Below are 18,435 nucleotides of genomic sequence, written 5' to 3'. Positions count from 1 at the left end.
GTGTCTTCTTTTGCGGCGGCTGATATATCGTGTCAGATTGGCCGAGTGGTCTAAGGCGCCAGACTCAAGGGAAACCTTGCTCAGTGATACGGGCTGAACGAGGCTTCTGGTCAACGTATGTGTGCGTGGGTTCGAATCTCACTTCCGGCATTTTTTTTTTAATTTACTACCAGCAAAAAGTCAGTGTCTTCTTTTGCTTCAGCTTATATATCGTGTCAGAACGGCCGAGTTGTCTAAGGCACCAGACTTAGGGGAAACATTGCCCGGTGATACGGGTTAAACGAGGCCTTTGGTCCACGTATGTGGACGTGGGTTCGAATCCCTCTTCCGACAAACTTTTTTTACTTCACTAACGAAACAAAGTCAGTGTCTCCTTTTGCTGGGGCTGACATATCGTATCAGAATGGCCGAGTGGTCTAAGGCGCAAGACTGAAGGGATACCTTGCTCGGTGATGCGAGTTGAACGAGGCTTCTGGTCCAAGTATGTGTGCGTGGGTTCATATCTCACTTCCGTCAATTTTTTTTACTTTACTACCAGCACAGAGTCAGCGTCTACTTTTGCTGAGGCGGACATATCGTATCAGAATGGCCGAGTGGTCTAAGGCTCCAGACTCAAGGGAAACCTTGCCCAGTGGTACGGGTTGAACGAGGCTCCTGGTCTACGTATGTGGGCGTGGGTTGAAATCCCACTTCTGAGAAGCTCTTTTTTTACTTTACTACCAGGACAAAGTCAGTGTCTCCTTTTGCTGGGGCTGAAATTTCGTGTCAGAATGGCTGAGTGGTCTAAGGCTCCAGACAGAAGGGAAACCTTGCCGATTGATACGGGTTGAACGAGGCTTCTGGTCCACGTATGTGGGCGTGTGTTCGAATTTTATTCTGACAAACTTTTTTTTTACTTTACTACCAGAACAAAGTCAGTGTCTCCTTTTGTTGGGCTGAAATATTGTGTCAGAATGGCCGAGTGGTCGAAGGCGCCAGACTTAAGGGAAACCTTGCCCAGTGATACGAGTGTAACGAGGCTTCTGGTCCACGTATGTGTGCGTGGGTTCGAATCCCACTTCTGACAAAGTTTTTTTACTTTACTGCCAGCACGAAGTCAGTCTCTTTTTTTGCTGGGGCTCATATATCGTGTCAGAATGGCCGAGTGGTCTAAGGCGCCAGACTCAAGGGAAACCTTGCCCAGTGATACGAGTTGAACGAGGCTTCAGGTCAACGTATGTGTGCGTGGGTGCGAATCCCAATTCTGACAAACTTTTTTTACTTTACTACCAGAACAAAGTCAGTGTCTTCTTTTGTTGGAGCTTGCAAATCGTGTCAGAACGGCCGAGTTGTCTGAGGCACCAGACTTAAGGGAAATATTGCCCGGTGATACGGGTTAAACGAGGCCTTTGGTCCACGTATGTCGACGTGGGTTCGAATCCCACTTCTGACAAACTCTTTTTTTATTTGTTACCAGCACAAAGTCAGTGTCTCCTTTTGCTGGGCTGAAATATTGTGTCTCGGCCGAGTGGTCGATGGTGCTAGACTCAAGGGAAACCGTGCCCAGTCATACTAGTTGAACGAGGCTTCTGGTCCACGTATGTGTGCGTGGGTGCGAATCCCACTTCTGACAAACGTTTTTACTTTACTACCAGAACAAAGTCCGTGTCTTCTTTTGCTGCAGCTTACATATCGTGTCAGAACGGCCGAGTTGTCTAGGGCACCAGACTTAAGGGAAACATTGCCCGGTGATACGGTTTAAACGAGGCCTTCGGTCCAAGTATGTCGACGTGGGTTGGAATCCCACTTCTGACAATCTTTTTTTTTCACTTTACTACCAGCACGAAGTCAGTCTCTTCTTTTGCAGGGGCTGATATATCGTGTCAGAATGGCCGAGTGGTCTAAGGCGCCAGACTCAAGGGAAACCTTGCCCAGTGATACGGGTTGAACGAGGCTTCTGGTCCACGTATGTGGGCGTGGGTTCGAATCCCACTTCTGACAAACTTTTTTTTACTTCACTAACAGAACAAAGTCAGTGTCTCCTATTGCTGGGGCTGATATATCGTATCAGAATGGCCGTGTGGTCTTAGGCGCCAGACTGAAGGGAAACCTTGCGCGGTGATGCGAGTTTAACGAGGCTTCTGGTCCACGTATGTGTGCGTGGGTTCGAATCTCACTTTCGGCATTTTTTTTTACTTTACTACCAGCACAAAGTCAGTGTCTCCTTTTGCTGGGGCTGAAATATCGCGTCACAATGGCCGTGTGGTCTAAGGCTCCAGACTCAAGGGAAACCTTGCCCAATGATACGGGTTGAACGAGGCTTCTGGTCCACGTATGTTGGCGTGGGTTCGAATCCTATTCTAACAATTTTTTTTATTTTACTACCAGAACAAAGTCAGTGTCCCCTTTTGCTGGGCTGAAATATTGTGTCAGAATGGCCGAGTAGTCAAAGGCGCCAGATTTAGGGGAAACCGTGCCCAGTGATACGAGTGTAACGAGGCTTCTGGTCCACGTATGTGTGCGTGGGTTCGAATCCCACTTCTGACAAACTTTCTTTACTTTATTACCAGCACGAAGTCAGTGTCTTCTTTTGCTGAGGCTGACATATCGTGTCAGAATGGCTGCCTGGTTTAAGGCGCCAGACTCAAGGGAAACCTTGCCCAGTGGTACGAGTTGAACGAGGCTTCTCGTCCACGTATGTGGGCGTGGGTTCAAATCCCCCTTCAGACAATTTTTTTTAATTTACTACCAGCACAAAGTCAGTGTCTCCTTTTGCTGAACTGAAATATTGTCTCAGAATGGCCGAGTGGTCGAAGGTGCTATACTCAAGGGAAACGTTGCCCAGTCATACTAGTTGAACGAGGCTTCTGGTCCACGTATGTGTGCGTGGGTTCGAATCCCACTTCTGACAATTTTTTGTAATCTACTACGAGAACAAAGTCACTGTCTTCTTTTGCTGGGGCTGATATATTGTGTCAGAATGGCCGAGTGGTCTAAGGCGCCAGACTCAAGGGAAACCTTGCCCAGTGATAGGGGTTGAACGAGGCTTCTGGTCCACGTATGTGGGCGTGGTTTCGAATCCCTCTTCTGACAAACTTTTTTTACTTCACTAACAAAACAAAGTCAGTGTCTCCTTTTGCTGGGGCTGATATATCGTATCAGAATGGCCGAGTGGTCTAAGGCGCAAGACTGAAGGGAAACCTTGCTCGGTGATGCGAGTTGAACCAGGCTTCTGGTCCAAGTATCTGTGCGTGGATTCGAATCTCACTTCCGTCATTTTTTTTTACTTTACTACCAGCACAGAGTCAGCGTCTACTTTTTCTGAGGCTGACATATCGTATCAGAATGGCCGAGTGGTCTAAGGCTCCAGACTCAAGGGAAACCTTGCCCAGTGATACGGGTTGAACGAAGCTTCTGGTCTACGTATGTGGGCGTGGGTTGAAATCCCAATTCTGAGAAGCTCTTTTTTACTTTACTGCCAGAACAAAGTCAGTGTCTCCTTTTGCTGGGCTGAAATATTGTGTCAGATTGGCCAAGTGGTCGAAGGCGCCAGACTTAAGGGAAACCTTGCCCAGTGATACGAGTGTAACGAGGCTTCTGGTCCACGTATGTGTGCGTGGGTTCGAATCCCACTTTTGACAAACTTTTTTTACTTTACTGCCAGCACGAAGTCAGTCTCTTCTTTTGCTGTGGCTGATATATCGTGTCAGAATGGCCGAGTGGTCTAAGGCTCCAGACTCAAGGGAATCCTTGCCCAGTGGTACGGGTTGAACGAGGCTTCTGGTCTACGTATGTGGGCGTGGGTTGAAATCCCAATTCTGAGAAGCTCTTTTTTTACTTTACTACCAGCACAAAGTCAGTGTCTCCTTTTGCTGGGGCTGAAATTTCGTGTCAGAATGACCGAGTGGTCTAAGGCGCCAGACTCAAGGGAAACCTTGCCCAGTGATACGGGTTGAACGAGGCTTCTGGTCCACGTATGTGGGCGTGGGTTCGAATCCCACTTCTGACAAACTTTTTTTACTTCACTAACAGAACAAAGTCAGTGTCTCCTTTTGCTCGGGCTGACATATCGTATCAGAATGGCTGTGTGGTCGAAGGCGCCAGACTGAAGGGAAACCTTGCCCGGTGATGCCAGTTGAACGAGGCTTCTGGTCCACGTATGTGGGCGTGGGTTCGAATCCCACTTCTGACAAACTCTTTTTTTTATTTGCTACCAGCACAAAGTCAGTGTCTCCTTTTGCTGGGCTGAAATATTGTGTCAGAATGGCCGAGTGGTCGAAGGCGCTAGACTCAAGGGAAACCGTGCCAAGTCATACTAGTTGAACGAGGCTTCTGGTCCACGTATGTGTGCGTGGGTGTGAATTCCATTTCTGACAAACTTTTTCACTTTACTACCAAAACAAAGTCAGTGTCTTCTTTTGCTGCTGCTTATATATCGTGTCAGAATGGCCGAGTGGTCTAAGGTGCCAGACTCATGGGAAACCATGACCAGTGATACGGGTTGAACGAGGCTTCTGGTCTACGTATGCGGGCGTGGGTTCGAATCCCACTTCTGACAAACTTTTTTTTACTTCACTAACACACTTTTGACAAACTTTTTTTTACTTCACTAACAGAACAAAGTCAGTGTCTCCTTTTGCTTGGGCTGATATATCGTATCAGAATGGCCGAGTGGTCGAAGGCGCCAGACTGAAGGGAAACCTTGCGCGGTGACGCGAGTTTCACGAGGCTTCTGGTCCACGTATGTGTGCGTGGGTTCGAATCTCACTTCCGGCATTTTTTTACTTTACTACCAGCACAAAGTCAGTCTTTTCTTTTGCTGGGGCTGATATATCGTGTCAGAATGGCCGAGTGGTCTAAGGCACCAGACTCAATGGAAACCTTGCCTAGTGATACGGGTTGAACGAGGCTTCTGGTCCACGTATGTGGGCGTGGGTTCGAATCCCACTTCTGTCATTTTTTTAATTTACTACCAGCACAGAGTCAGCGTCTTCTTTTGCTGAGGCTGACAAATCGTATCAGAATGGCCGAGTGGTCTAAGGCGCCAGACTTAAAAGAAACCTTGCGCAGTGGTACGGGTTGAACGAGGCTTCTGGTCCACGTATGTGGGCGTGGGTTTGAATCCTACTTCTGACAACTTTTTTTTATTTTAGTACAATAACAAAGCCAGTGTCTCCTTTGGTTAGGACTAAAATATCGTGTCAGAATGGCCGAGTGGTCGAAGGCGCCAGACTTAAAGGAAACCTTGCCCAGTGATACGGGTTGATTGAGGCTTCTGGTCTGCGTATGTGGGCGTGGGTTCGAATCCCACTTCTGACAAACTCTTTTTATTATTTGCTACCAGCACAAAGTCAGTGTCTCCTTTTGCTGGGCTGAAATATTGTGTCAGAACGGCCGAGTTGTCTGAGGCACCAGACTTAAGGGAAACATTTCCCGGTGATACGGGTTAAACGAGGCTTCTGATCCCCGTATGTGCAAGTGGGTTCGAATTCCACTTCTGACAATCTTTTTTTTTACTTTACTACCAGCATAAAGTCAGTGTTTTTTTGCTGGGGCTGATATAAGGTGTCAGCATGGCCGAGTGGTCGAAGGCGCCAAACTTAAGGGAAACCTTGCTCAGTGATACGGGTTGAACGAGGCTTCTGGTCCAGGTGTGTGGTCGTGGGTTCGAATCCCACTTCTGACAATCTTTTTTTACTTCACTAACAGAACAAAGTCAGTGTATCCTTTTGTTGGGGCTGATATATCGTATCAGAATAGCCGCGTGGTCTAAGGCGCAAGACTGAAGGGAAACCTTGCTCGGTGATGCGAGCTGAACGAGGCTTCTGGTCCAAGTATGTGGGCGTGGGTTCATATCTCACTTCCGTCAATTTTTTTTTACTTTACTACCAGCACAAAGTCAGCGTCTACTTTTGCTGAGGCTGGCATATCGTATCAGAATGGCCGAGTGGTCTAAGGCTCCAGACTCAAGGGAAACCTTGCCCAGTGATACGGGTTGAACGAGGCTCCTGGTCTACGTATATGGGCGTGGGTTGAAATACCACTTCTGACAAAGTTTTTTTACTTTACTGCCAGCACGAAGTCAGTCTCTTCTTTTGCTGGGGCTCATATATCGTGTCAGAATGGCCGAGTGGTCTAAGGCGCCAGACTCAAGGGAAACCTTGCCCAGTGATACGGGTTGAACGAGGCTTCTGGTCCACGTATGTGGGCGTGGGTTCGAATCCCACTTCTGACAAACTTTTTTTACTTTACTAACAGAACAAAGTCAGTGTCTCCTTTTGCTGGGCTGAAATATTGTGTCAGAATGGCCGAGTGGTCGAAGGCGCCAGACTTAAGGGAAACCTTGCCCAGTGATACGAGTGTAACGAGGCTTCTGGTCCACGTATGTGTGCGTGGGTTCGAATCCCACTTCCGACAATGTTTTTTTACTTTACTGCCAGCACGAAGTCAGTCTCTTCTTTTGCTGGGGCTGATATATCGTGTCAGAATGGCCGAGTGGTCTAAGGCGCCAGACTCAAGGGAAACTTTGCCCAGTGATACGGGTTGAACGAGGCTTCTGGTCCACGTATGTGGGCGTGGGTTCGAATCCCTCTTCTGACAAACTTTTTTTACTTTACTACCAGCCCAAAGTCAGTGTCTCCTTTTGCTGGGGCTGAAATATCCTGTCAGAACGGCCGAGTGGTCTAAGGCTCCAGACTCAATGGAAACCGTGCGCAGTCATACGAGTTGAACGAGGCCTCAGGTCAATGTATGTGTGCGTGGGTGCGAATCCCACTTCTGACAAACTTTTTTTACTTTACTACCAGAACAAAGTCAGTGTCTTCTTTTGTTGGAGCTTGAAAATCGTGTCAGAACGGCCGAGTTGTCTGAGGCACCAGACCTAAAGAAAATATTGCCCGGTGATACGGGTTGAACGAGGCCTTTGGTCAACGTGGGTTCGAATCCCACTTCTGACAAACTCTTTTTTTTATTTATTACCAGCACAAAGTCAGTGTCTCGTTTTGCTGGGCTGAAATATTGTGTCAGAATGGCCGAGTGGTCGAAGGTGCTAGACTCAAGGGAAACCGTGCCCAGTCATACTAGTTGAACGAGGCTTCTGGTCCACGTATGTGTGCGTGGGTGCGAATCCCACTTCTGACAAACTTTTTTACTTTACTACCAGAACAAAGTCAGTGTCTTGTTTTGCTGCAGCTTATATATCGTGTCAGAACGGCCGAGTTGTCTAAGGCACCAGACTTAAGGGAAACATTGCCCGGTGATACGGTTTAAACGAGGCCTTCGGTCCAAGTATGTCGACGTGGGTTGGAATCCCACTTCTGACAATCTTTTTTTTTACTTTACTACCAGCACGAAGTCAGTCTCTTCTTTTGCTGGGGCTGATATATCGGGTCAGAATGGCCGAGTGGTCTAAGGCGCCAGACTCAAGGGAAACCTTGCGCGGTGATGCGAGTTTAACGAGGCTTCTTGTCCACGTATGTGTGCGTGGGTTCGAATCTCACTTTCGGCATTTTTTTTACTTTACTACCAGCACAAAGTCAGTGTCTCCTTTTGCCGGGGCTGAAATATCGTGTCACAATGGCCGAGTGGTCTAAGGCTCCAGACTCAAGGGAAACGTTGCCCAGTGATACGGGTTGAACGAGGCTTCTGGTCCACGTATGTGGGCGTGGGTTCGAATCCTATTCTAACAAACTTTTTTTTATTTTACTACCAGAACAATGTCAGTGTCCCCTTTTGCTGGGCTGAAATATTGTGTCAGAATGGCCAAGTAGTCAAAGGCGCCAGATTTAAGGGAAACCGTGCCCAGTGATACGAGTGTAACGAGGCTTCTGTTCCACGTATGTGTGTGTGGGTTCGAATCCCACTTCTGACAAACTTTTTTTACTTTAATACCAGCACGAAGACAGTGTCTTCTTTTGCTGGGGCTGGTATATCGTGTCAGAATGGCCAAGTGGTCTAAGGCGCCAGACTCAAGGGAAACCTTGCCCAGTGATACGGGTTGAACGAGGCTTCTGGTCCACGTATGTGGGCGTGGGTTCGAATCCCATTTCTGACAAACTTTTTTTACTTTACTACCAGCACAGAGTCAGCGTCTTCTTTTGCTGAGGCTGACATATCGTGTCAGAATGGCCGCCTGATTTAAGGCGCCAGACTCAAGGGAAACCTTGCCCAGTGATACGAGTTGAACGAGGCTTCTCGTCCACGTATGTGGGCGTGGGATCAAATCTCACTTCAGACAATTTTTTTTAATTTACTACCAGCACAAAGTCAGTGTCTCCTTTTGCTGAACTGAAATATTGTGTCAGAATGGCCGAGTGGTCGAAGGTGCTAGACTCAAGTGAAACCTTGCCCAGTCATACGAGTTGAACGAGGCTTCTGGTCCACGTATGTGGGCGTGGGTTCGAATCCCTCTTCTGACAAACTTTTTTTACTTCACTAACAGAACAAAGTCAGTGTCTCCTTTTGCTGGGGCTGACATATCGTATCAGAATGGCTGTGTGGTCTAAGGCGCCAGACTGAAGGGATACCTTGCCGGTGATGCGAGTTGAACGAGGCTTCTGTTCCACGTATGTGTGCGTGGGTTCGAATCTCACTTCCGTGAATTTTGTTTTTATTTACTACCAGCACAGAGTCAGCGTCTTCTTTTGCTGAGGCTGACATATCGTGTCAGAATGGCCGAGTGGTCTAAGGCTCCAGACTTAGGCAAACATTGCCCGGTGATACGGGTTAAACGAGGCCTTTGGTCCCCGTGTGTCGACGTGGGTTCCAATCCCACTTCTGACAATCTTTTTTTTACTTTACTACCAGCATAAAGTCAGTGTTTTTTTTGCTGGGGCTGATATATTGTGTCAGCATGGCCGAGTGGTGGAAGGCGCCAGACTTAAGGGAAACCTTGCTCAGTGATACGGGTTAAACGAGGCTCCTGGTCCAGGTGTGTGTGCGTGGGTTCGAATCCCACTTCTGACAACTTTTTTACTTTACTACCCGAAGAAAGTCAATGTCTCCTTTCGCTGGGCTGAAATATCGTGCCAGAATGGCCGAGTGGTCCAAGGCGCCAGACTTAAGGGAAACATTGCCCAGTGATACGGGTTGAACGAGGCTTCTGGTCTACGTATGTGGGCGTGGGTTGAAATCCCACTTCTGAGAAGCTCTTTTTTTTACTTTACTACCAGCACAAAATCAGTGTCTCCTTTTGCTGAGGCTGAAATTTCGTGTCAGAATGGCCGAGTGGTCTAAGGCTCCAGACTCAAGGTTAGCCTTGCCCAGTGATACGGGTTGAACGAGGCTTCTGGTCCACGTATGTGGGCCTGGGTTCGAATCCTATTCTGACAAACTTTTTTTTACTTTACTACCAGAACAAAGTCAGTGTCTCCTTTTGCAGGGCTGAAATATTGTGTCAGAATGGCCGAGTGGTCGAAGGCGCCAGACTTAAGGGAAACGTTGCCCAGTGATACGAGTGTAACGAGGCTTCTGGTTCACGTATGTGTGCGTGGGTTCAAATCTCACTTCCGTCAATTTTTTTACTACCAGCAGAGAGTCAGCGTCTAATTTTGCTGAAGCTGACATGTCGTATCAGAATGGCCGAGTGGTCTAAGGCGCCAGACTCTAGGTAAACGTTGCGCAGTGATACGGGGTGAACGAGGCTTCTGGTCTACGTATGAGGGCGTGGGTTTTAATCCTACTTCTGACAAAATTTTTTATTTTTCTACAAGAACAAAGCCAGTGTCTCTTTTGGTTAGGACTAAAACAATGTGTCAGAATGTCCGAGTGGTCGAAGGCGCTAGTCTCAAGGAAAACCGTGCCCAGTCATACGAGTTGAACAAGGCTTCTGGCCAACGTATGTGTGCGTGGGTGCGAATCCCACTTCTGACAAACTTTTTTTACTTTACTACCAGAACAAAGTCAGTGTCTTCTTTTGTTGGAGCTTGCAAATCGTGTCAGAACGGCCGAGTTGTCTGAGGCACCAGACTTAAAGAAAATATTGCCCGGTGATACGGGTTAAACGAGGCCTTTGGTCGACGTGGGTTCGAATCCCACTTCTGACAAACTCTTTTTTTTATTTATTACCAGCACAAAGTCAGTGTCTCCTTTTGCTGGGCTGAAATATTGTGTCAGAATGGCCGAGTGGTCGAAGGTGCTAGACTCAAGGGAAACTGTGCCCAGTCATACTAGTTGAACGAGGCTTCTGGTCCACGTATGTGTGCGTGGGTGCGAATCCCACTTCTGACAAACTTTTTTACTTTACTACCAGAACAAAGTCAGTGTCTTCTTTTGCTGCAGTTTATATATCGTGTCAGAACGGCCGAGTTGTCTAAGGCACCAGACTTAAGGGAAACATTGCCCGGTGATACGGTTTAAACGAGGCCTTCGGTCCAAGTATGTCGACGTGGGTTGGAATCCCACTTCTGACAATCTTTTTTTTTACTTTACTACCAGCACGAAGTCAGTCTCTTCTTTTGCTGGGGCTGATATATCGGGTCAGAATGGCCGAGTGGTCTAAGGCGCCAGACTCAAGGGAAACCTTGCCCAGTGATACGGGTTGAACGAGGCTTCTGGTCCGCGTATGTGGGCGTGGGTTCGAATCCCACTTCTGACAAACTTTTTTTTACTTCACTAACAGAACAAAGTCAGTGTCTCCTTTTGCTGGGGCTGATGTATCGTATCAGAATGGCCGAGTGGTCTTAGGCGCCAGACTGAAGGGAAACCTTGCGCGGTGATGCGAGTTTAACGAGGCTTCTTGTCCACGTATGTGTGCGTGGGTTCGAATCTCACTTTCGGCATTTTTTTTACTTTACTACCAGCACAAAGTCAGTGTCTCCTTTTGCTGGGGCTGAAATATCGTGTCACAATGGCCGAGTGGTCTAAGGCTCCAGACTCAAGGGAAACCTTGCCCAGTGATACGGGTTGAACGAGGCTTCTGGTCCACGTATGTGGGCGTGGGTTCGAATCCTATTCTAACAAACTTTTTTTATTTTACTACCAGAACAAAGTCAGTGTCCCCTTTTGCTGGGCTGAAATATTGTGTCAGAATGGCCGAGTAGTCAAAGGCGCCAGATTTAAGGGACACCGTGCCCAGTGATACGAGTGTAACGAGGCTTCTGTTCCACGTATGTGTGTGTGGGTTCGAATCCCACTTCTGACAAACTTTTTTTACTTTAATACCAGCACGAAGACAGTGTCTTCTTTTGCTGGGGCTGGTATATCGTGTCAGAATGGCCAAGTGGTCTAAGGCGCCAGACTCAAGGGAAACCTTGCCCAGTGATACGGGTTGAACGAGGCTTCTGGTCCACGTATGTGGGCGTGGGTTCGAATCCCACTTCTGACAAACTTTTTTTACTTTACTACCAGCACAGAGTCAGCGTCTTCTTTTGCTGAGGCTGACATATCGTGTCAGAATGGCCGCCTGGTTTAAGGCGCCAGACTCAAGGGAAACCTTGTCCAGTGATACGAGTTGAACGAGGCTTCTCGTCCACGTATGTGGGCGTGGGATCAAATCTCACTTCAGACAATTTTTTTTAATTTACTACCAGCACAAAGTCAGTGTCTCCTTTTGCTGAACTGAAATATTGTGTCAGAATGGCCGAGTGGTCGAAGGTGCTAGACTCAAGTGAAACCTTGCCCAGTCATACGAGTTGAACGAGGCTTCTTGTCCACGTATGTGGGCGTGGGTTCGAATCCCTCTTCTGACAAACTTTTTTTACTTCACAAACAGAACAAAGTCAGTGTCTCCTTTTGCTGGGGCTGACATATCGTATCAGAATGGCTGTGTGGTCTAAGGCGCCAGACTGAAGGGATACCTTGCCCGGTGATGCGAGTTGAACGAGGCTTCTGTTCCACGTATGTGTGCGTGGGTTCGAATCTCACTTCCGTCAATTTTGTTTTTATTTACTACCAGCACAGAGTCAGCGTCTTCTTTTGCTGAGGCTGACATATCGTGTCAGAATGGCCGAGTGGTCTAAGGCGCCAGACTTAGGCAAACATTGCCCGGTGATACGGGTTAAACGAGGCCTTTGGTCCCCGTGTGTCGACGTGGGTTCCAATCCCACTTCTGACAATCTTTTTTTTACTTTACTACCAGCATAAAGTCAGTGTTTTTTTTTGCTGGGGCTGATATATTGTGTCAGCATGGCCGAGTGGTGGAAGGCGCCAGACTTAAGGGAAACCTTGCTCAGTGATACGGGTTAAACGAGGCTCCTGGTCCAGGTGTGTGTGCGTGGGTTCGAATCCCACTTCTGACAACTTTTTTACTTTACTACCAGAAGAAAGTCAATGTCTCCTTTCGCTGGGCTGAAATATCGTGCCAAAATGGCCGAGTGGTCCAAGGCGCCAGACTTAAGGGAAACATTGCCCAGTGATACGGGTTGAACGAGGCTTCTGGTCTACGTATGTGGGCGTGGGTTGAAATCCCACTTCTGAGAAGCTCTTTTTTTTACTTTACTACCAGCACAAAATCAGTGTCTCCTTTTGCTGGGGCTGAAATTTCGTGTCAGAATGGCCGAGTGGTCTAAGGCTCCAGACTCAAGGTTAGCCTTGCCCAGTGATACGGGTTGAACGAGGCTTCTGGTCCACGTATGTGGGCCTGGGTTCGAATCCTATTCTGACAAACTTTTTTTTACTTTACTACCAGAACAAAGTCGGTGTCTCCTTTTGCAGGGCTGAAATATTGTGTCAGAATGGCCGAGTGGTCGAAGGCGCCAGACTTAAGGGAAACGTTGCCCAGTGATACGAGTGTAACGAGGCTTCTGGTTCACGTATGTGTGCGTGGGTTCGAATCTCACTTCCGTCAATTTTTTTACTACCAGCAGAGAGTCAGCGTCTAATTTTGCTGAAGCTGACATGTCGTATCAGAATGGCCGAGTGGTCTAAGGCGCCAGACTCTAGGTAAACGTTGAGCAGTGATACGGGGTGAACGAGGCTTCTGGTCTACGTATGAGGGCGTGGGTTTTAATCCTACTTCTGACAAACTTTTTTTATATTACTACCAGCACAGAGTCAGCGTCTAATTTTGCTGAGGCTGACAAGTCGTATCAGAATGGCCGAGTGGTCTAAGGCGCCAGACTCTAGGTAAACGTTGCGCAGTGATACGGGGTGAACGAGGCTTCTGGTCTACGTATGAGGGCGTGGGTTTTAATCCTACTTCTGACAAAATTTTTTATTTTTCTACAAGAACAAAGCCAGTGTCTCTTTTGGTTAGGACTAAAACAATGTGTCAGAATGTCCGAGTGGTCGAAGGCGCTAGTCTCAAGGAAAACCGTGCCCAGTCATACGAGTTGAACGAGGCTTTAGGTCAACGTATGTGTGCGTGGGTGCGAATCCCACTTCTGACAAAGTTTTTTTACTTTACTACCAGAACAAAGTCAGTGTCTTCTTTTGCTGGAGCTTATATATCGTGTCAGAACGGCCGAGTTGTCTAAGGCACCAGACTTAAGGGAAACATTGCCCGGTGATACGGGTTAAACGAGGCCTATGGTCCACGTTTGTGGACGTAGGTTCGAATCACACTTCTGACAATCTTTTTTTTACTTTACTACCAGCATAAAGTCAGTGTTTTTTTTGCTGGGGCTGATATATTGTTCCAGCATGGCCGAGTGGTCGAAGGCGCCAGACTTAAGAGAAACCTTGCCCGGTGATGCGAGTTGAACGAGGCTTCTGTTCCATGTATGTGTGCGTGGGTTCGAATCTCACTTCTGTCAATTTTTTTTAATTTACTACCAGCACAGAGTCAGCGTCTTCTTTTGCTTAGGCTTACATATCGTATCAGAATGGCCGAGTGGTCTAAGGCGCCAGACTTAAGGGAAACCTTGCGCAGTGGTACGGGTTGAACGTGGCTTCTGGTCCACGTATGTGAGCGTGGGTTTGAATCCTACTTCTGACAAACTTTTTTTTATTTTAGTACAAGAACAAAGCCAGTTTCTCCTTTGGTAAGGACTGAAATATCGTGTCAGAATGGCCGAGTGGTCCAAGGCGCCAGACTTAAGGGAAACCTTGCCCAGTGATACGGGTTGAATGAGGCTTCTGGTCCACGTATGTGGGCGTGGGTTCGAATCCCACTTCTGACAAACTCTCTTTTTTATTTGCTACCAGCACAAAGTCAGTGTCTCTTTTTGCTGGGCTTAAATATTGTGTCAGAATGGCCGAGTGGTCGAAGGCGCTAGACTCAAGGGAAACCGTGCCCACTCATACGAGTTGAACGAGGCTTCTGGTTCACGTATGTGTGCGTGGGTGCGAATCCCACTTCTGACAAACTTTTTTTACTTTACTACCAGAACAAAGTCAGTGTCTTCTTTTGCTGCAGCTAATGTATCGTGTCAGAACGGTCGAGTTGTCTAAGGCACCAGACTTACGGAAACATTGCCCGGTGATACGGGTTAAACGAGGCCTTTGGTCCACGTATGTCGACGTGGTTTCGAATCCCACTTCTGACAATCTTTTTTTTACTTTACTACCAGCATAAAGTCAGTGTTTTTTTTGCTGGGGCTGATATATTGTGTCAGCATGGCCGAGTGGTGGAAGGCGCCAGACTTAAGGGAAACATTGCCCAATGATACGGGTTGAACGAGGCTTCTGGTCTACGTATGTGGGCGTGGGTTGAAATCCCACTTCTCAGAAGCTTTTTTTTTTACTTTACTACCAGCACAAAGTCAGTGTCTCCTTTTGCTTGGGCTGAAATTTCGTGTCAGAATGGCCGAGTGGTCTAAGGCTCCAGACTCAAGGGAAGCTTTGCCCAGTGATACGTGTTGAACGAGGCTTCTGGTCCACGTAGGTGGGCCTGGGTTCGAATCCTATTCTGACAAACTTTTTTTTACTTTACTACCAGAACAAAGTCAGTGTCTCCTTTTGCAGGGCTGAAATATTGTGTCAGAATGGCCGAGTGGTCGAAGGCGCCAGACTTAAGGGAAACCTTGCTCGGTGATGCGAGTTGAACGAGGTTTCTGGTCCACGTATGTGTGCGTGGGTTTGAATCTCACTTCCGTCAATTCTTTTTACTTTACTACCAGCACAGAGTCAGCGTCTTCTTTTGCTGGGGCTGGTATATCGTGTCAGAATGGCCAAGTGGTCTAAGGCGCCAGACTCAAGGAAAACCTTGCCCAGTCATACGGGTTGAACGAGGCTTCTGGTCCACGTATGTGGGCGTGGGTTCGAATCCCACTTCTGACAAAATTTTTTTTACTTCACTAACAGAACAAAGTCAGTGTCTCCTTTCGCTGGGGCTGATATATCGTATCAGAATGGCCGAGTGGTCTAAGGCGCCATACTGAAGGGAAACCTTCTCGGTGATGCGAGTTGAACGAGGCTTCTGGTCCACGTATGTGTGCGTGGGTTCGAATCTTGCATCCGTCAATTTTTTTACTTTACTACCAGCACAGATTCAGCGTCTACTTTTGTTGAGGCTGACATATCGTTTCAGAATGGCCGAGTGGTCTAAGGCGCCAGACTCAAGGTAAACCTTGCGCAGTGATACGGGGTGAACGAGGCTTCTGGTCTACGTATGAGGGCGTGGGATTGAATCCTACATCTGACAAACTTTTTTTATTTTACTACAAGAAGAAAGCCAGTGTCTCCTTTGGTTAGGACTAAAACAATGTGTCAGAATGTCCGAGTGGTCGAAGGCGCTAGTCTCAACGGAAACCGTGCCCAGTCACACGAGTTGAACGAGGCTTTCGGTGCACGTATGTGTGCGTGGGTGCGAATCCAACTTCTGACAAACTTTTTTTACTTTACTACCAGAACAAAGTCAGTGTCTTCTTTTGCTGCAGCTTATATATCGTGTCAGAACGGCCGAGTTGTCTAAGGCACCAGACTTAAGGGAAACATTGCCCGGTGATACGGGTTAAACGAGGCCTTTGGTCCAAGTATGTCGACGTGGGTTTGAATCCCACTTCTGACAAACTTTTTTTTACTTTACTAACAGAACAATGTCAGTGTCTCCTTTTGCTGGTTTGATATGTCGTGTCCCAGTGGCCGACTGGTCTAAGGCGCAAGACTCAAGGGAAACCTTGCCCAGTGATACGAGTTGAACGAGGCTTCTGGTCCACGTATGTGTGCGTGGGTTCGAATCCCACTTCTAACAAACTTTTTTTACTTTAATACCAGCACGAGGTCAGTGTCTTCTTTTGCTGGGGCTGGTATATCGTGGCAGAATGGCCAAGTGGTCTAAGGCGCCAGAATCAAGGGAAACCTTGCCCAGTGATACGGGTTGAACGAGGCTTCTGGTCAACGTATGTGTGCGTGGGTGTGAATCCCACTTCTGACAAACTTTTTTACTTTACTACCAGAACAAAGTCAGTGTCTTCTTTTGCTGGGGCTGATATATCGTGTCAGCATGGCCGAGTGGTCGAAGGCGCCAAACTTAAGGGAAACCTTGCTCAGTGATACGGGCTGAACGAGGCTTCTGGTCTAGTTGTGTGAGCGTGGGTTCAAATCCCACTTCAGACAAACTCTTTTTTTACTTTACTACCAGCACAGAGTCAGCGTCTTCTTTTTCTGGGGCTGACATATCGTATCAGAATGGCCGAGTGGTCTAAGGCGCCAGACTTAAGGGAAACCTTGCGCAGTGGTACGGGTTGAACGAGGCTTCTGGTCCACGTATGTGGGCGTGGGTTCGAAACCCACTTCTGACAAACTCTTTTTTTCATTTGCTACCAGCACAAAGTCAGTGTCTCCTTTTGCTGGGCTGAAATATTGTGGCAGAATGGCCGAGTGGTCTAAGGCGCCAGGCTCAAGGGAAACCTTGCCCAGTGATACGGGTTGAACGAGGCTTCTGGTCTACGTATGTGGGCGTGGGTTCGAATCCCACTTCTGACAAACTTTTTTTTACTTCACTAACAGAACAAAGTCAGTGTCTCCTTTTGCTGGGGCTGAAATATCGTATCAGAATGGCCGAGTGGTCTAAGGCGCCAGACTGAAGGGAAACCTTGCGCGGTGATGCGAGTTTAACGAGGCTTCTGGTCCACGTATGTGTGCGTGGGTTCGAATCTCACTTCCGGCATTTTTTTTACTTTACTACCAGCACAAAGTCAGTGTCTCCTTTTGCTGGGGCTGAAAATCGTGTCAGAATGGCCGAGTGGTCTAAGGCTCCAGACTCAAGGGAAACCTTGCCCAGTGATACGGTTTGAACGAGACTTCTGGTCAACGTATGTGGGCGTGGGTTAGAATCCTATTCTCACAAACTTTTTTTTACTTTACTACCAGCATAAAGTCAGTGTTTTTTTTTGCTGGGGCTGATATATTGTGTCAGCATGGCCGAGTGGTCGAAGGCGCCAGACTTAAGGGAAACCTTGCCCGGTGATACGAGTGTAACGAGGCTTCTGGTCCACGTATGTGTGCGTGGGTTCAAATCTCACTTCTGTCAATTTTTTTTAATTTACTACCAGCACAGAGTCAGCGTCTTCTTTTGCTGAGGCTTACATATCATATGAGAATGGCCGAGTGGTCAAAGGCGCCAGACATAAGGGAAACCGTGCCCAGTGATACGAGTGTAACGAGGCTTCTGGTCCACGTAAGTGTGCGTGGGTTCGAATCCCACTTCTGACAAACTTTTTTTACTTTAATACGAGCACGAAGTCAGTGTCTTCTTTTGCTGGGGTTGGTATATCGTGTCAGAATGGCCAAGTGGTCTAAGGCGCCAGACTGAAGGCAAACCTTGCCCAGTGATACGGGTTGAACGAGGCTTCTGGTCCACGTATATGGGCGTGGGTTCGAATCCCACTTCTGACAAACTTTTTTTTACTTCACTAACAGAACAAAGTCAGTGTCTCCTTTCGTTGGGGCTGATATATTGTATCAGAATGGCCGAGTGGTCTAAGGCGCCAGACTGAAGGGAAACCTTGCTCGGTGATGCGAGTTGAACGAGGTTTCCGGTCCACGTATGTGTGCGTGGGTTCGAATCTCACTTCCGTCAATTCTTTTTACTTTACTACCAGCACAGAGTCAGCGTCTTCTTTTGCTGAGGCTGACATATCGTATCAGAATGGCCGAGTGGTCTAAGGCGCCAGACTCAAGGTAAACCTTGCGCAGTGATACGGGTTGAACGAGGCTTCGGGTCCACGTATGTGGGCGTGCGATCGAATCCCACTTCTGACAAAATTTTTCTATCTACTACCAGAAGAAAGTCAGTGTCTTCTTTTGCTGGGCTGAAATATCGTGTTAGAATGGCCGAGTGGTCCCAGGCGCCAGAGTTAAGGGAAACCTTGCGCAGTGATACGGGTTGATCGAGGCTTCTGGTCTACGTATGTGGGCGTGGGTTCGAATCCTATTCTGACAAACTTTTTTTTACTTTACTACCAGAACAAAGTTAGTGTCTCCTTTTGCTGGGCTGAAATATTGTGCCAGAATGGCCGAGTGGTCGAAGGCGCCAGGCTTAAGAGAAACCTTGCCCTGTGATACGAGTGTAACGAGGCTTCTGGTCCACGTATGTGTGCGTGGTTTCGAATCCCACTTCTGACAAACTTTTTCTAC

General features: G+C 47.7%; 23 non-coding genes across 23 annotated transcripts; all 23 read left to right on the top strand.

Moving 5' to 3' along the window:
• Positions 1–947: 947 nt before the first annotated feature.
• Positions 948–1,066, top strand: TRNAL-UAA (transfer RNA leucine (anticodon UAA)). Its single transcript has 2 exons — positions 948–985; positions 1,021–1,066. It is a non-coding gene; the product is annotated as a tRNA-Leu (tRNA).
• Positions 1,067–1,861: 795 nt separating this feature from the next.
• TRNAL-CAA (transfer RNA leucine (anticodon CAA)) lies at positions 1,862–1,980 on the top strand. Its single transcript has 2 exons — positions 1,862–1,899; positions 1,935–1,980. It is a non-coding gene; the product is annotated as a tRNA-Leu (tRNA).
• Positions 1,981–2,407: 427 nt separating this feature from the next.
• Positions 2,408–2,526, top strand: TRNAL-UAG (transfer RNA leucine (anticodon UAG)). The gene is made up of 2 exons: positions 2,408–2,445; positions 2,481–2,526. It is a non-coding gene; the product is annotated as a tRNA-Leu (tRNA).
• A 427-nt stretch (positions 2,527–2,953) lies between these two features.
• On the top strand, positions 2,954–3,072 carry TRNAL-CAA (transfer RNA leucine (anticodon CAA)). The gene is made up of 2 exons: positions 2,954–2,991; positions 3,027–3,072. It is a non-coding gene; the product is annotated as a tRNA-Leu (tRNA).
• A 797-nt stretch (positions 3,073–3,869) lies between these two features.
• Positions 3,870–3,988, top strand: TRNAL-CAA (transfer RNA leucine (anticodon CAA)). The gene is made up of 2 exons: positions 3,870–3,907; positions 3,943–3,988. It is a non-coding gene; the product is annotated as a tRNA-Leu (tRNA).
• A 64-nt stretch (positions 3,989–4,052) lies between these two features.
• TRNAF-GAA (transfer RNA phenylalanine (anticodon GAA)) lies at positions 4,053–4,171 on the top strand. Its single transcript has 2 exons — positions 4,053–4,090; positions 4,126–4,171. It is a non-coding gene; the product is annotated as a tRNA-Phe (tRNA).
• A 247-nt stretch (positions 4,172–4,418) lies between these two features.
• Positions 4,419–4,537, top strand: TRNAM-CAU (transfer RNA methionine (anticodon CAU)). The gene is made up of 2 exons: positions 4,419–4,456; positions 4,492–4,537. It is a non-coding gene; the product is annotated as a tRNA-Met (tRNA).
• A 279-nt stretch (positions 4,538–4,816) lies between these two features.
• TRNAL-CAA (transfer RNA leucine (anticodon CAA)) lies at positions 4,817–4,935 on the top strand. The gene is made up of 2 exons: positions 4,817–4,854; positions 4,890–4,935. It is a non-coding gene; the product is annotated as a tRNA-Leu (tRNA).
• Positions 4,936–4,996: 61 nt separating this feature from the next.
• TRNAL-UAA (transfer RNA leucine (anticodon UAA)) lies at positions 4,997–5,115 on the top strand. The gene is made up of 2 exons: positions 4,997–5,034; positions 5,070–5,115. It is a non-coding gene; the product is annotated as a tRNA-Leu (tRNA).
• A 64-nt stretch (positions 5,116–5,179) lies between these two features.
• TRNAL-UAA (transfer RNA leucine (anticodon UAA)) lies at positions 5,180–5,298 on the top strand. Its single transcript has 2 exons — positions 5,180–5,217; positions 5,253–5,298. It is a non-coding gene; the product is annotated as a tRNA-Leu (tRNA).
• Positions 5,299–6,095: 797 nt separating this feature from the next.
• Positions 6,096–6,214, top strand: TRNAL-CAA (transfer RNA leucine (anticodon CAA)). The gene is made up of 2 exons: positions 6,096–6,133; positions 6,169–6,214. It is a non-coding gene; the product is annotated as a tRNA-Leu (tRNA).
• Positions 6,215–6,277: 63 nt separating this feature from the next.
• On the top strand, positions 6,278–6,396 carry TRNAL-UAA (transfer RNA leucine (anticodon UAA)). Its single transcript has 2 exons — positions 6,278–6,315; positions 6,351–6,396. It is a non-coding gene; the product is annotated as a tRNA-Leu (tRNA).
• Positions 6,397–6,460: 64 nt separating this feature from the next.
• TRNAL-CAA (transfer RNA leucine (anticodon CAA)) lies at positions 6,461–6,579 on the top strand. Its single transcript has 2 exons — positions 6,461–6,498; positions 6,534–6,579. It is a non-coding gene; the product is annotated as a tRNA-Leu (tRNA).
• A 1,334-nt stretch (positions 6,580–7,913) lies between these two features.
• Positions 7,914–8,032, top strand: TRNAL-CAA (transfer RNA leucine (anticodon CAA)). Its single transcript has 2 exons — positions 7,914–7,951; positions 7,987–8,032. It is a non-coding gene; the product is annotated as a tRNA-Leu (tRNA).
• A 245-nt stretch (positions 8,033–8,277) lies between these two features.
• TRNAL-CAA (transfer RNA leucine (anticodon CAA)) lies at positions 8,278–8,396 on the top strand. The gene is made up of 2 exons: positions 8,278–8,315; positions 8,351–8,396. It is a non-coding gene; the product is annotated as a tRNA-Leu (tRNA).
• A 2,058-nt stretch (positions 8,397–10,454) lies between these two features.
• On the top strand, positions 10,455–10,573 carry TRNAL-CAA (transfer RNA leucine (anticodon CAA)). Its single transcript has 2 exons — positions 10,455–10,492; positions 10,528–10,573. It is a non-coding gene; the product is annotated as a tRNA-Leu (tRNA).
• A 610-nt stretch (positions 10,574–11,183) lies between these two features.
• TRNAL-CAA (transfer RNA leucine (anticodon CAA)) lies at positions 11,184–11,302 on the top strand. Its single transcript has 2 exons — positions 11,184–11,221; positions 11,257–11,302. It is a non-coding gene; the product is annotated as a tRNA-Leu (tRNA).
• Positions 11,303–11,547: 245 nt separating this feature from the next.
• Positions 11,548–11,666, top strand: TRNAL-CAA (transfer RNA leucine (anticodon CAA)). The gene is made up of 2 exons: positions 11,548–11,585; positions 11,621–11,666. It is a non-coding gene; the product is annotated as a tRNA-Leu (tRNA).
• A 2,251-nt stretch (positions 11,667–13,917) lies between these two features.
• Positions 13,918–14,036, top strand: TRNAL-UAA (transfer RNA leucine (anticodon UAA)). The gene is made up of 2 exons: positions 13,918–13,955; positions 13,991–14,036. It is a non-coding gene; the product is annotated as a tRNA-Leu (tRNA).
• Positions 14,037–15,016: 980 nt separating this feature from the next.
• On the top strand, positions 15,017–15,135 carry TRNAL-CAA (transfer RNA leucine (anticodon CAA)). The gene is made up of 2 exons: positions 15,017–15,054; positions 15,090–15,135. It is a non-coding gene; the product is annotated as a tRNA-Leu (tRNA).
• Positions 15,136–16,479: 1,344 nt separating this feature from the next.
• On the top strand, positions 16,480–16,598 carry TRNAL-UAA (transfer RNA leucine (anticodon UAA)). Its single transcript has 2 exons — positions 16,480–16,517; positions 16,553–16,598. It is a non-coding gene; the product is annotated as a tRNA-Leu (tRNA).
• Positions 16,599–16,663: 65 nt separating this feature from the next.
• Positions 16,664–16,782, top strand: TRNAL-CAA (transfer RNA leucine (anticodon CAA)). The gene is made up of 2 exons: positions 16,664–16,701; positions 16,737–16,782. It is a non-coding gene; the product is annotated as a tRNA-Leu (tRNA).
• A 793-nt stretch (positions 16,783–17,575) lies between these two features.
• On the top strand, positions 17,576–17,694 carry TRNAF-GAA (transfer RNA phenylalanine (anticodon GAA)). The gene is made up of 2 exons: positions 17,576–17,613; positions 17,649–17,694. It is a non-coding gene; the product is annotated as a tRNA-Phe (tRNA).
• Positions 17,695–18,435: the final 741 nt, after the last annotated feature.

This window comes from Rhipicephalus microplus, chromosome 2 (assembly GCF_043290135.1).
Source record: "Rhipicephalus microplus isolate Deutch F79 chromosome 2, USDA_Rmic, whole genome shotgun sequence".
Taxonomy (NCBI): Eukaryota; Metazoa; Arthropoda; class Arachnida; order Ixodida; family Ixodidae; genus Rhipicephalus; species Rhipicephalus microplus.
Note: the sequence above shows the minus strand (reverse complement) of the source record. Positions and strands in the feature narration are given on the sequence as shown.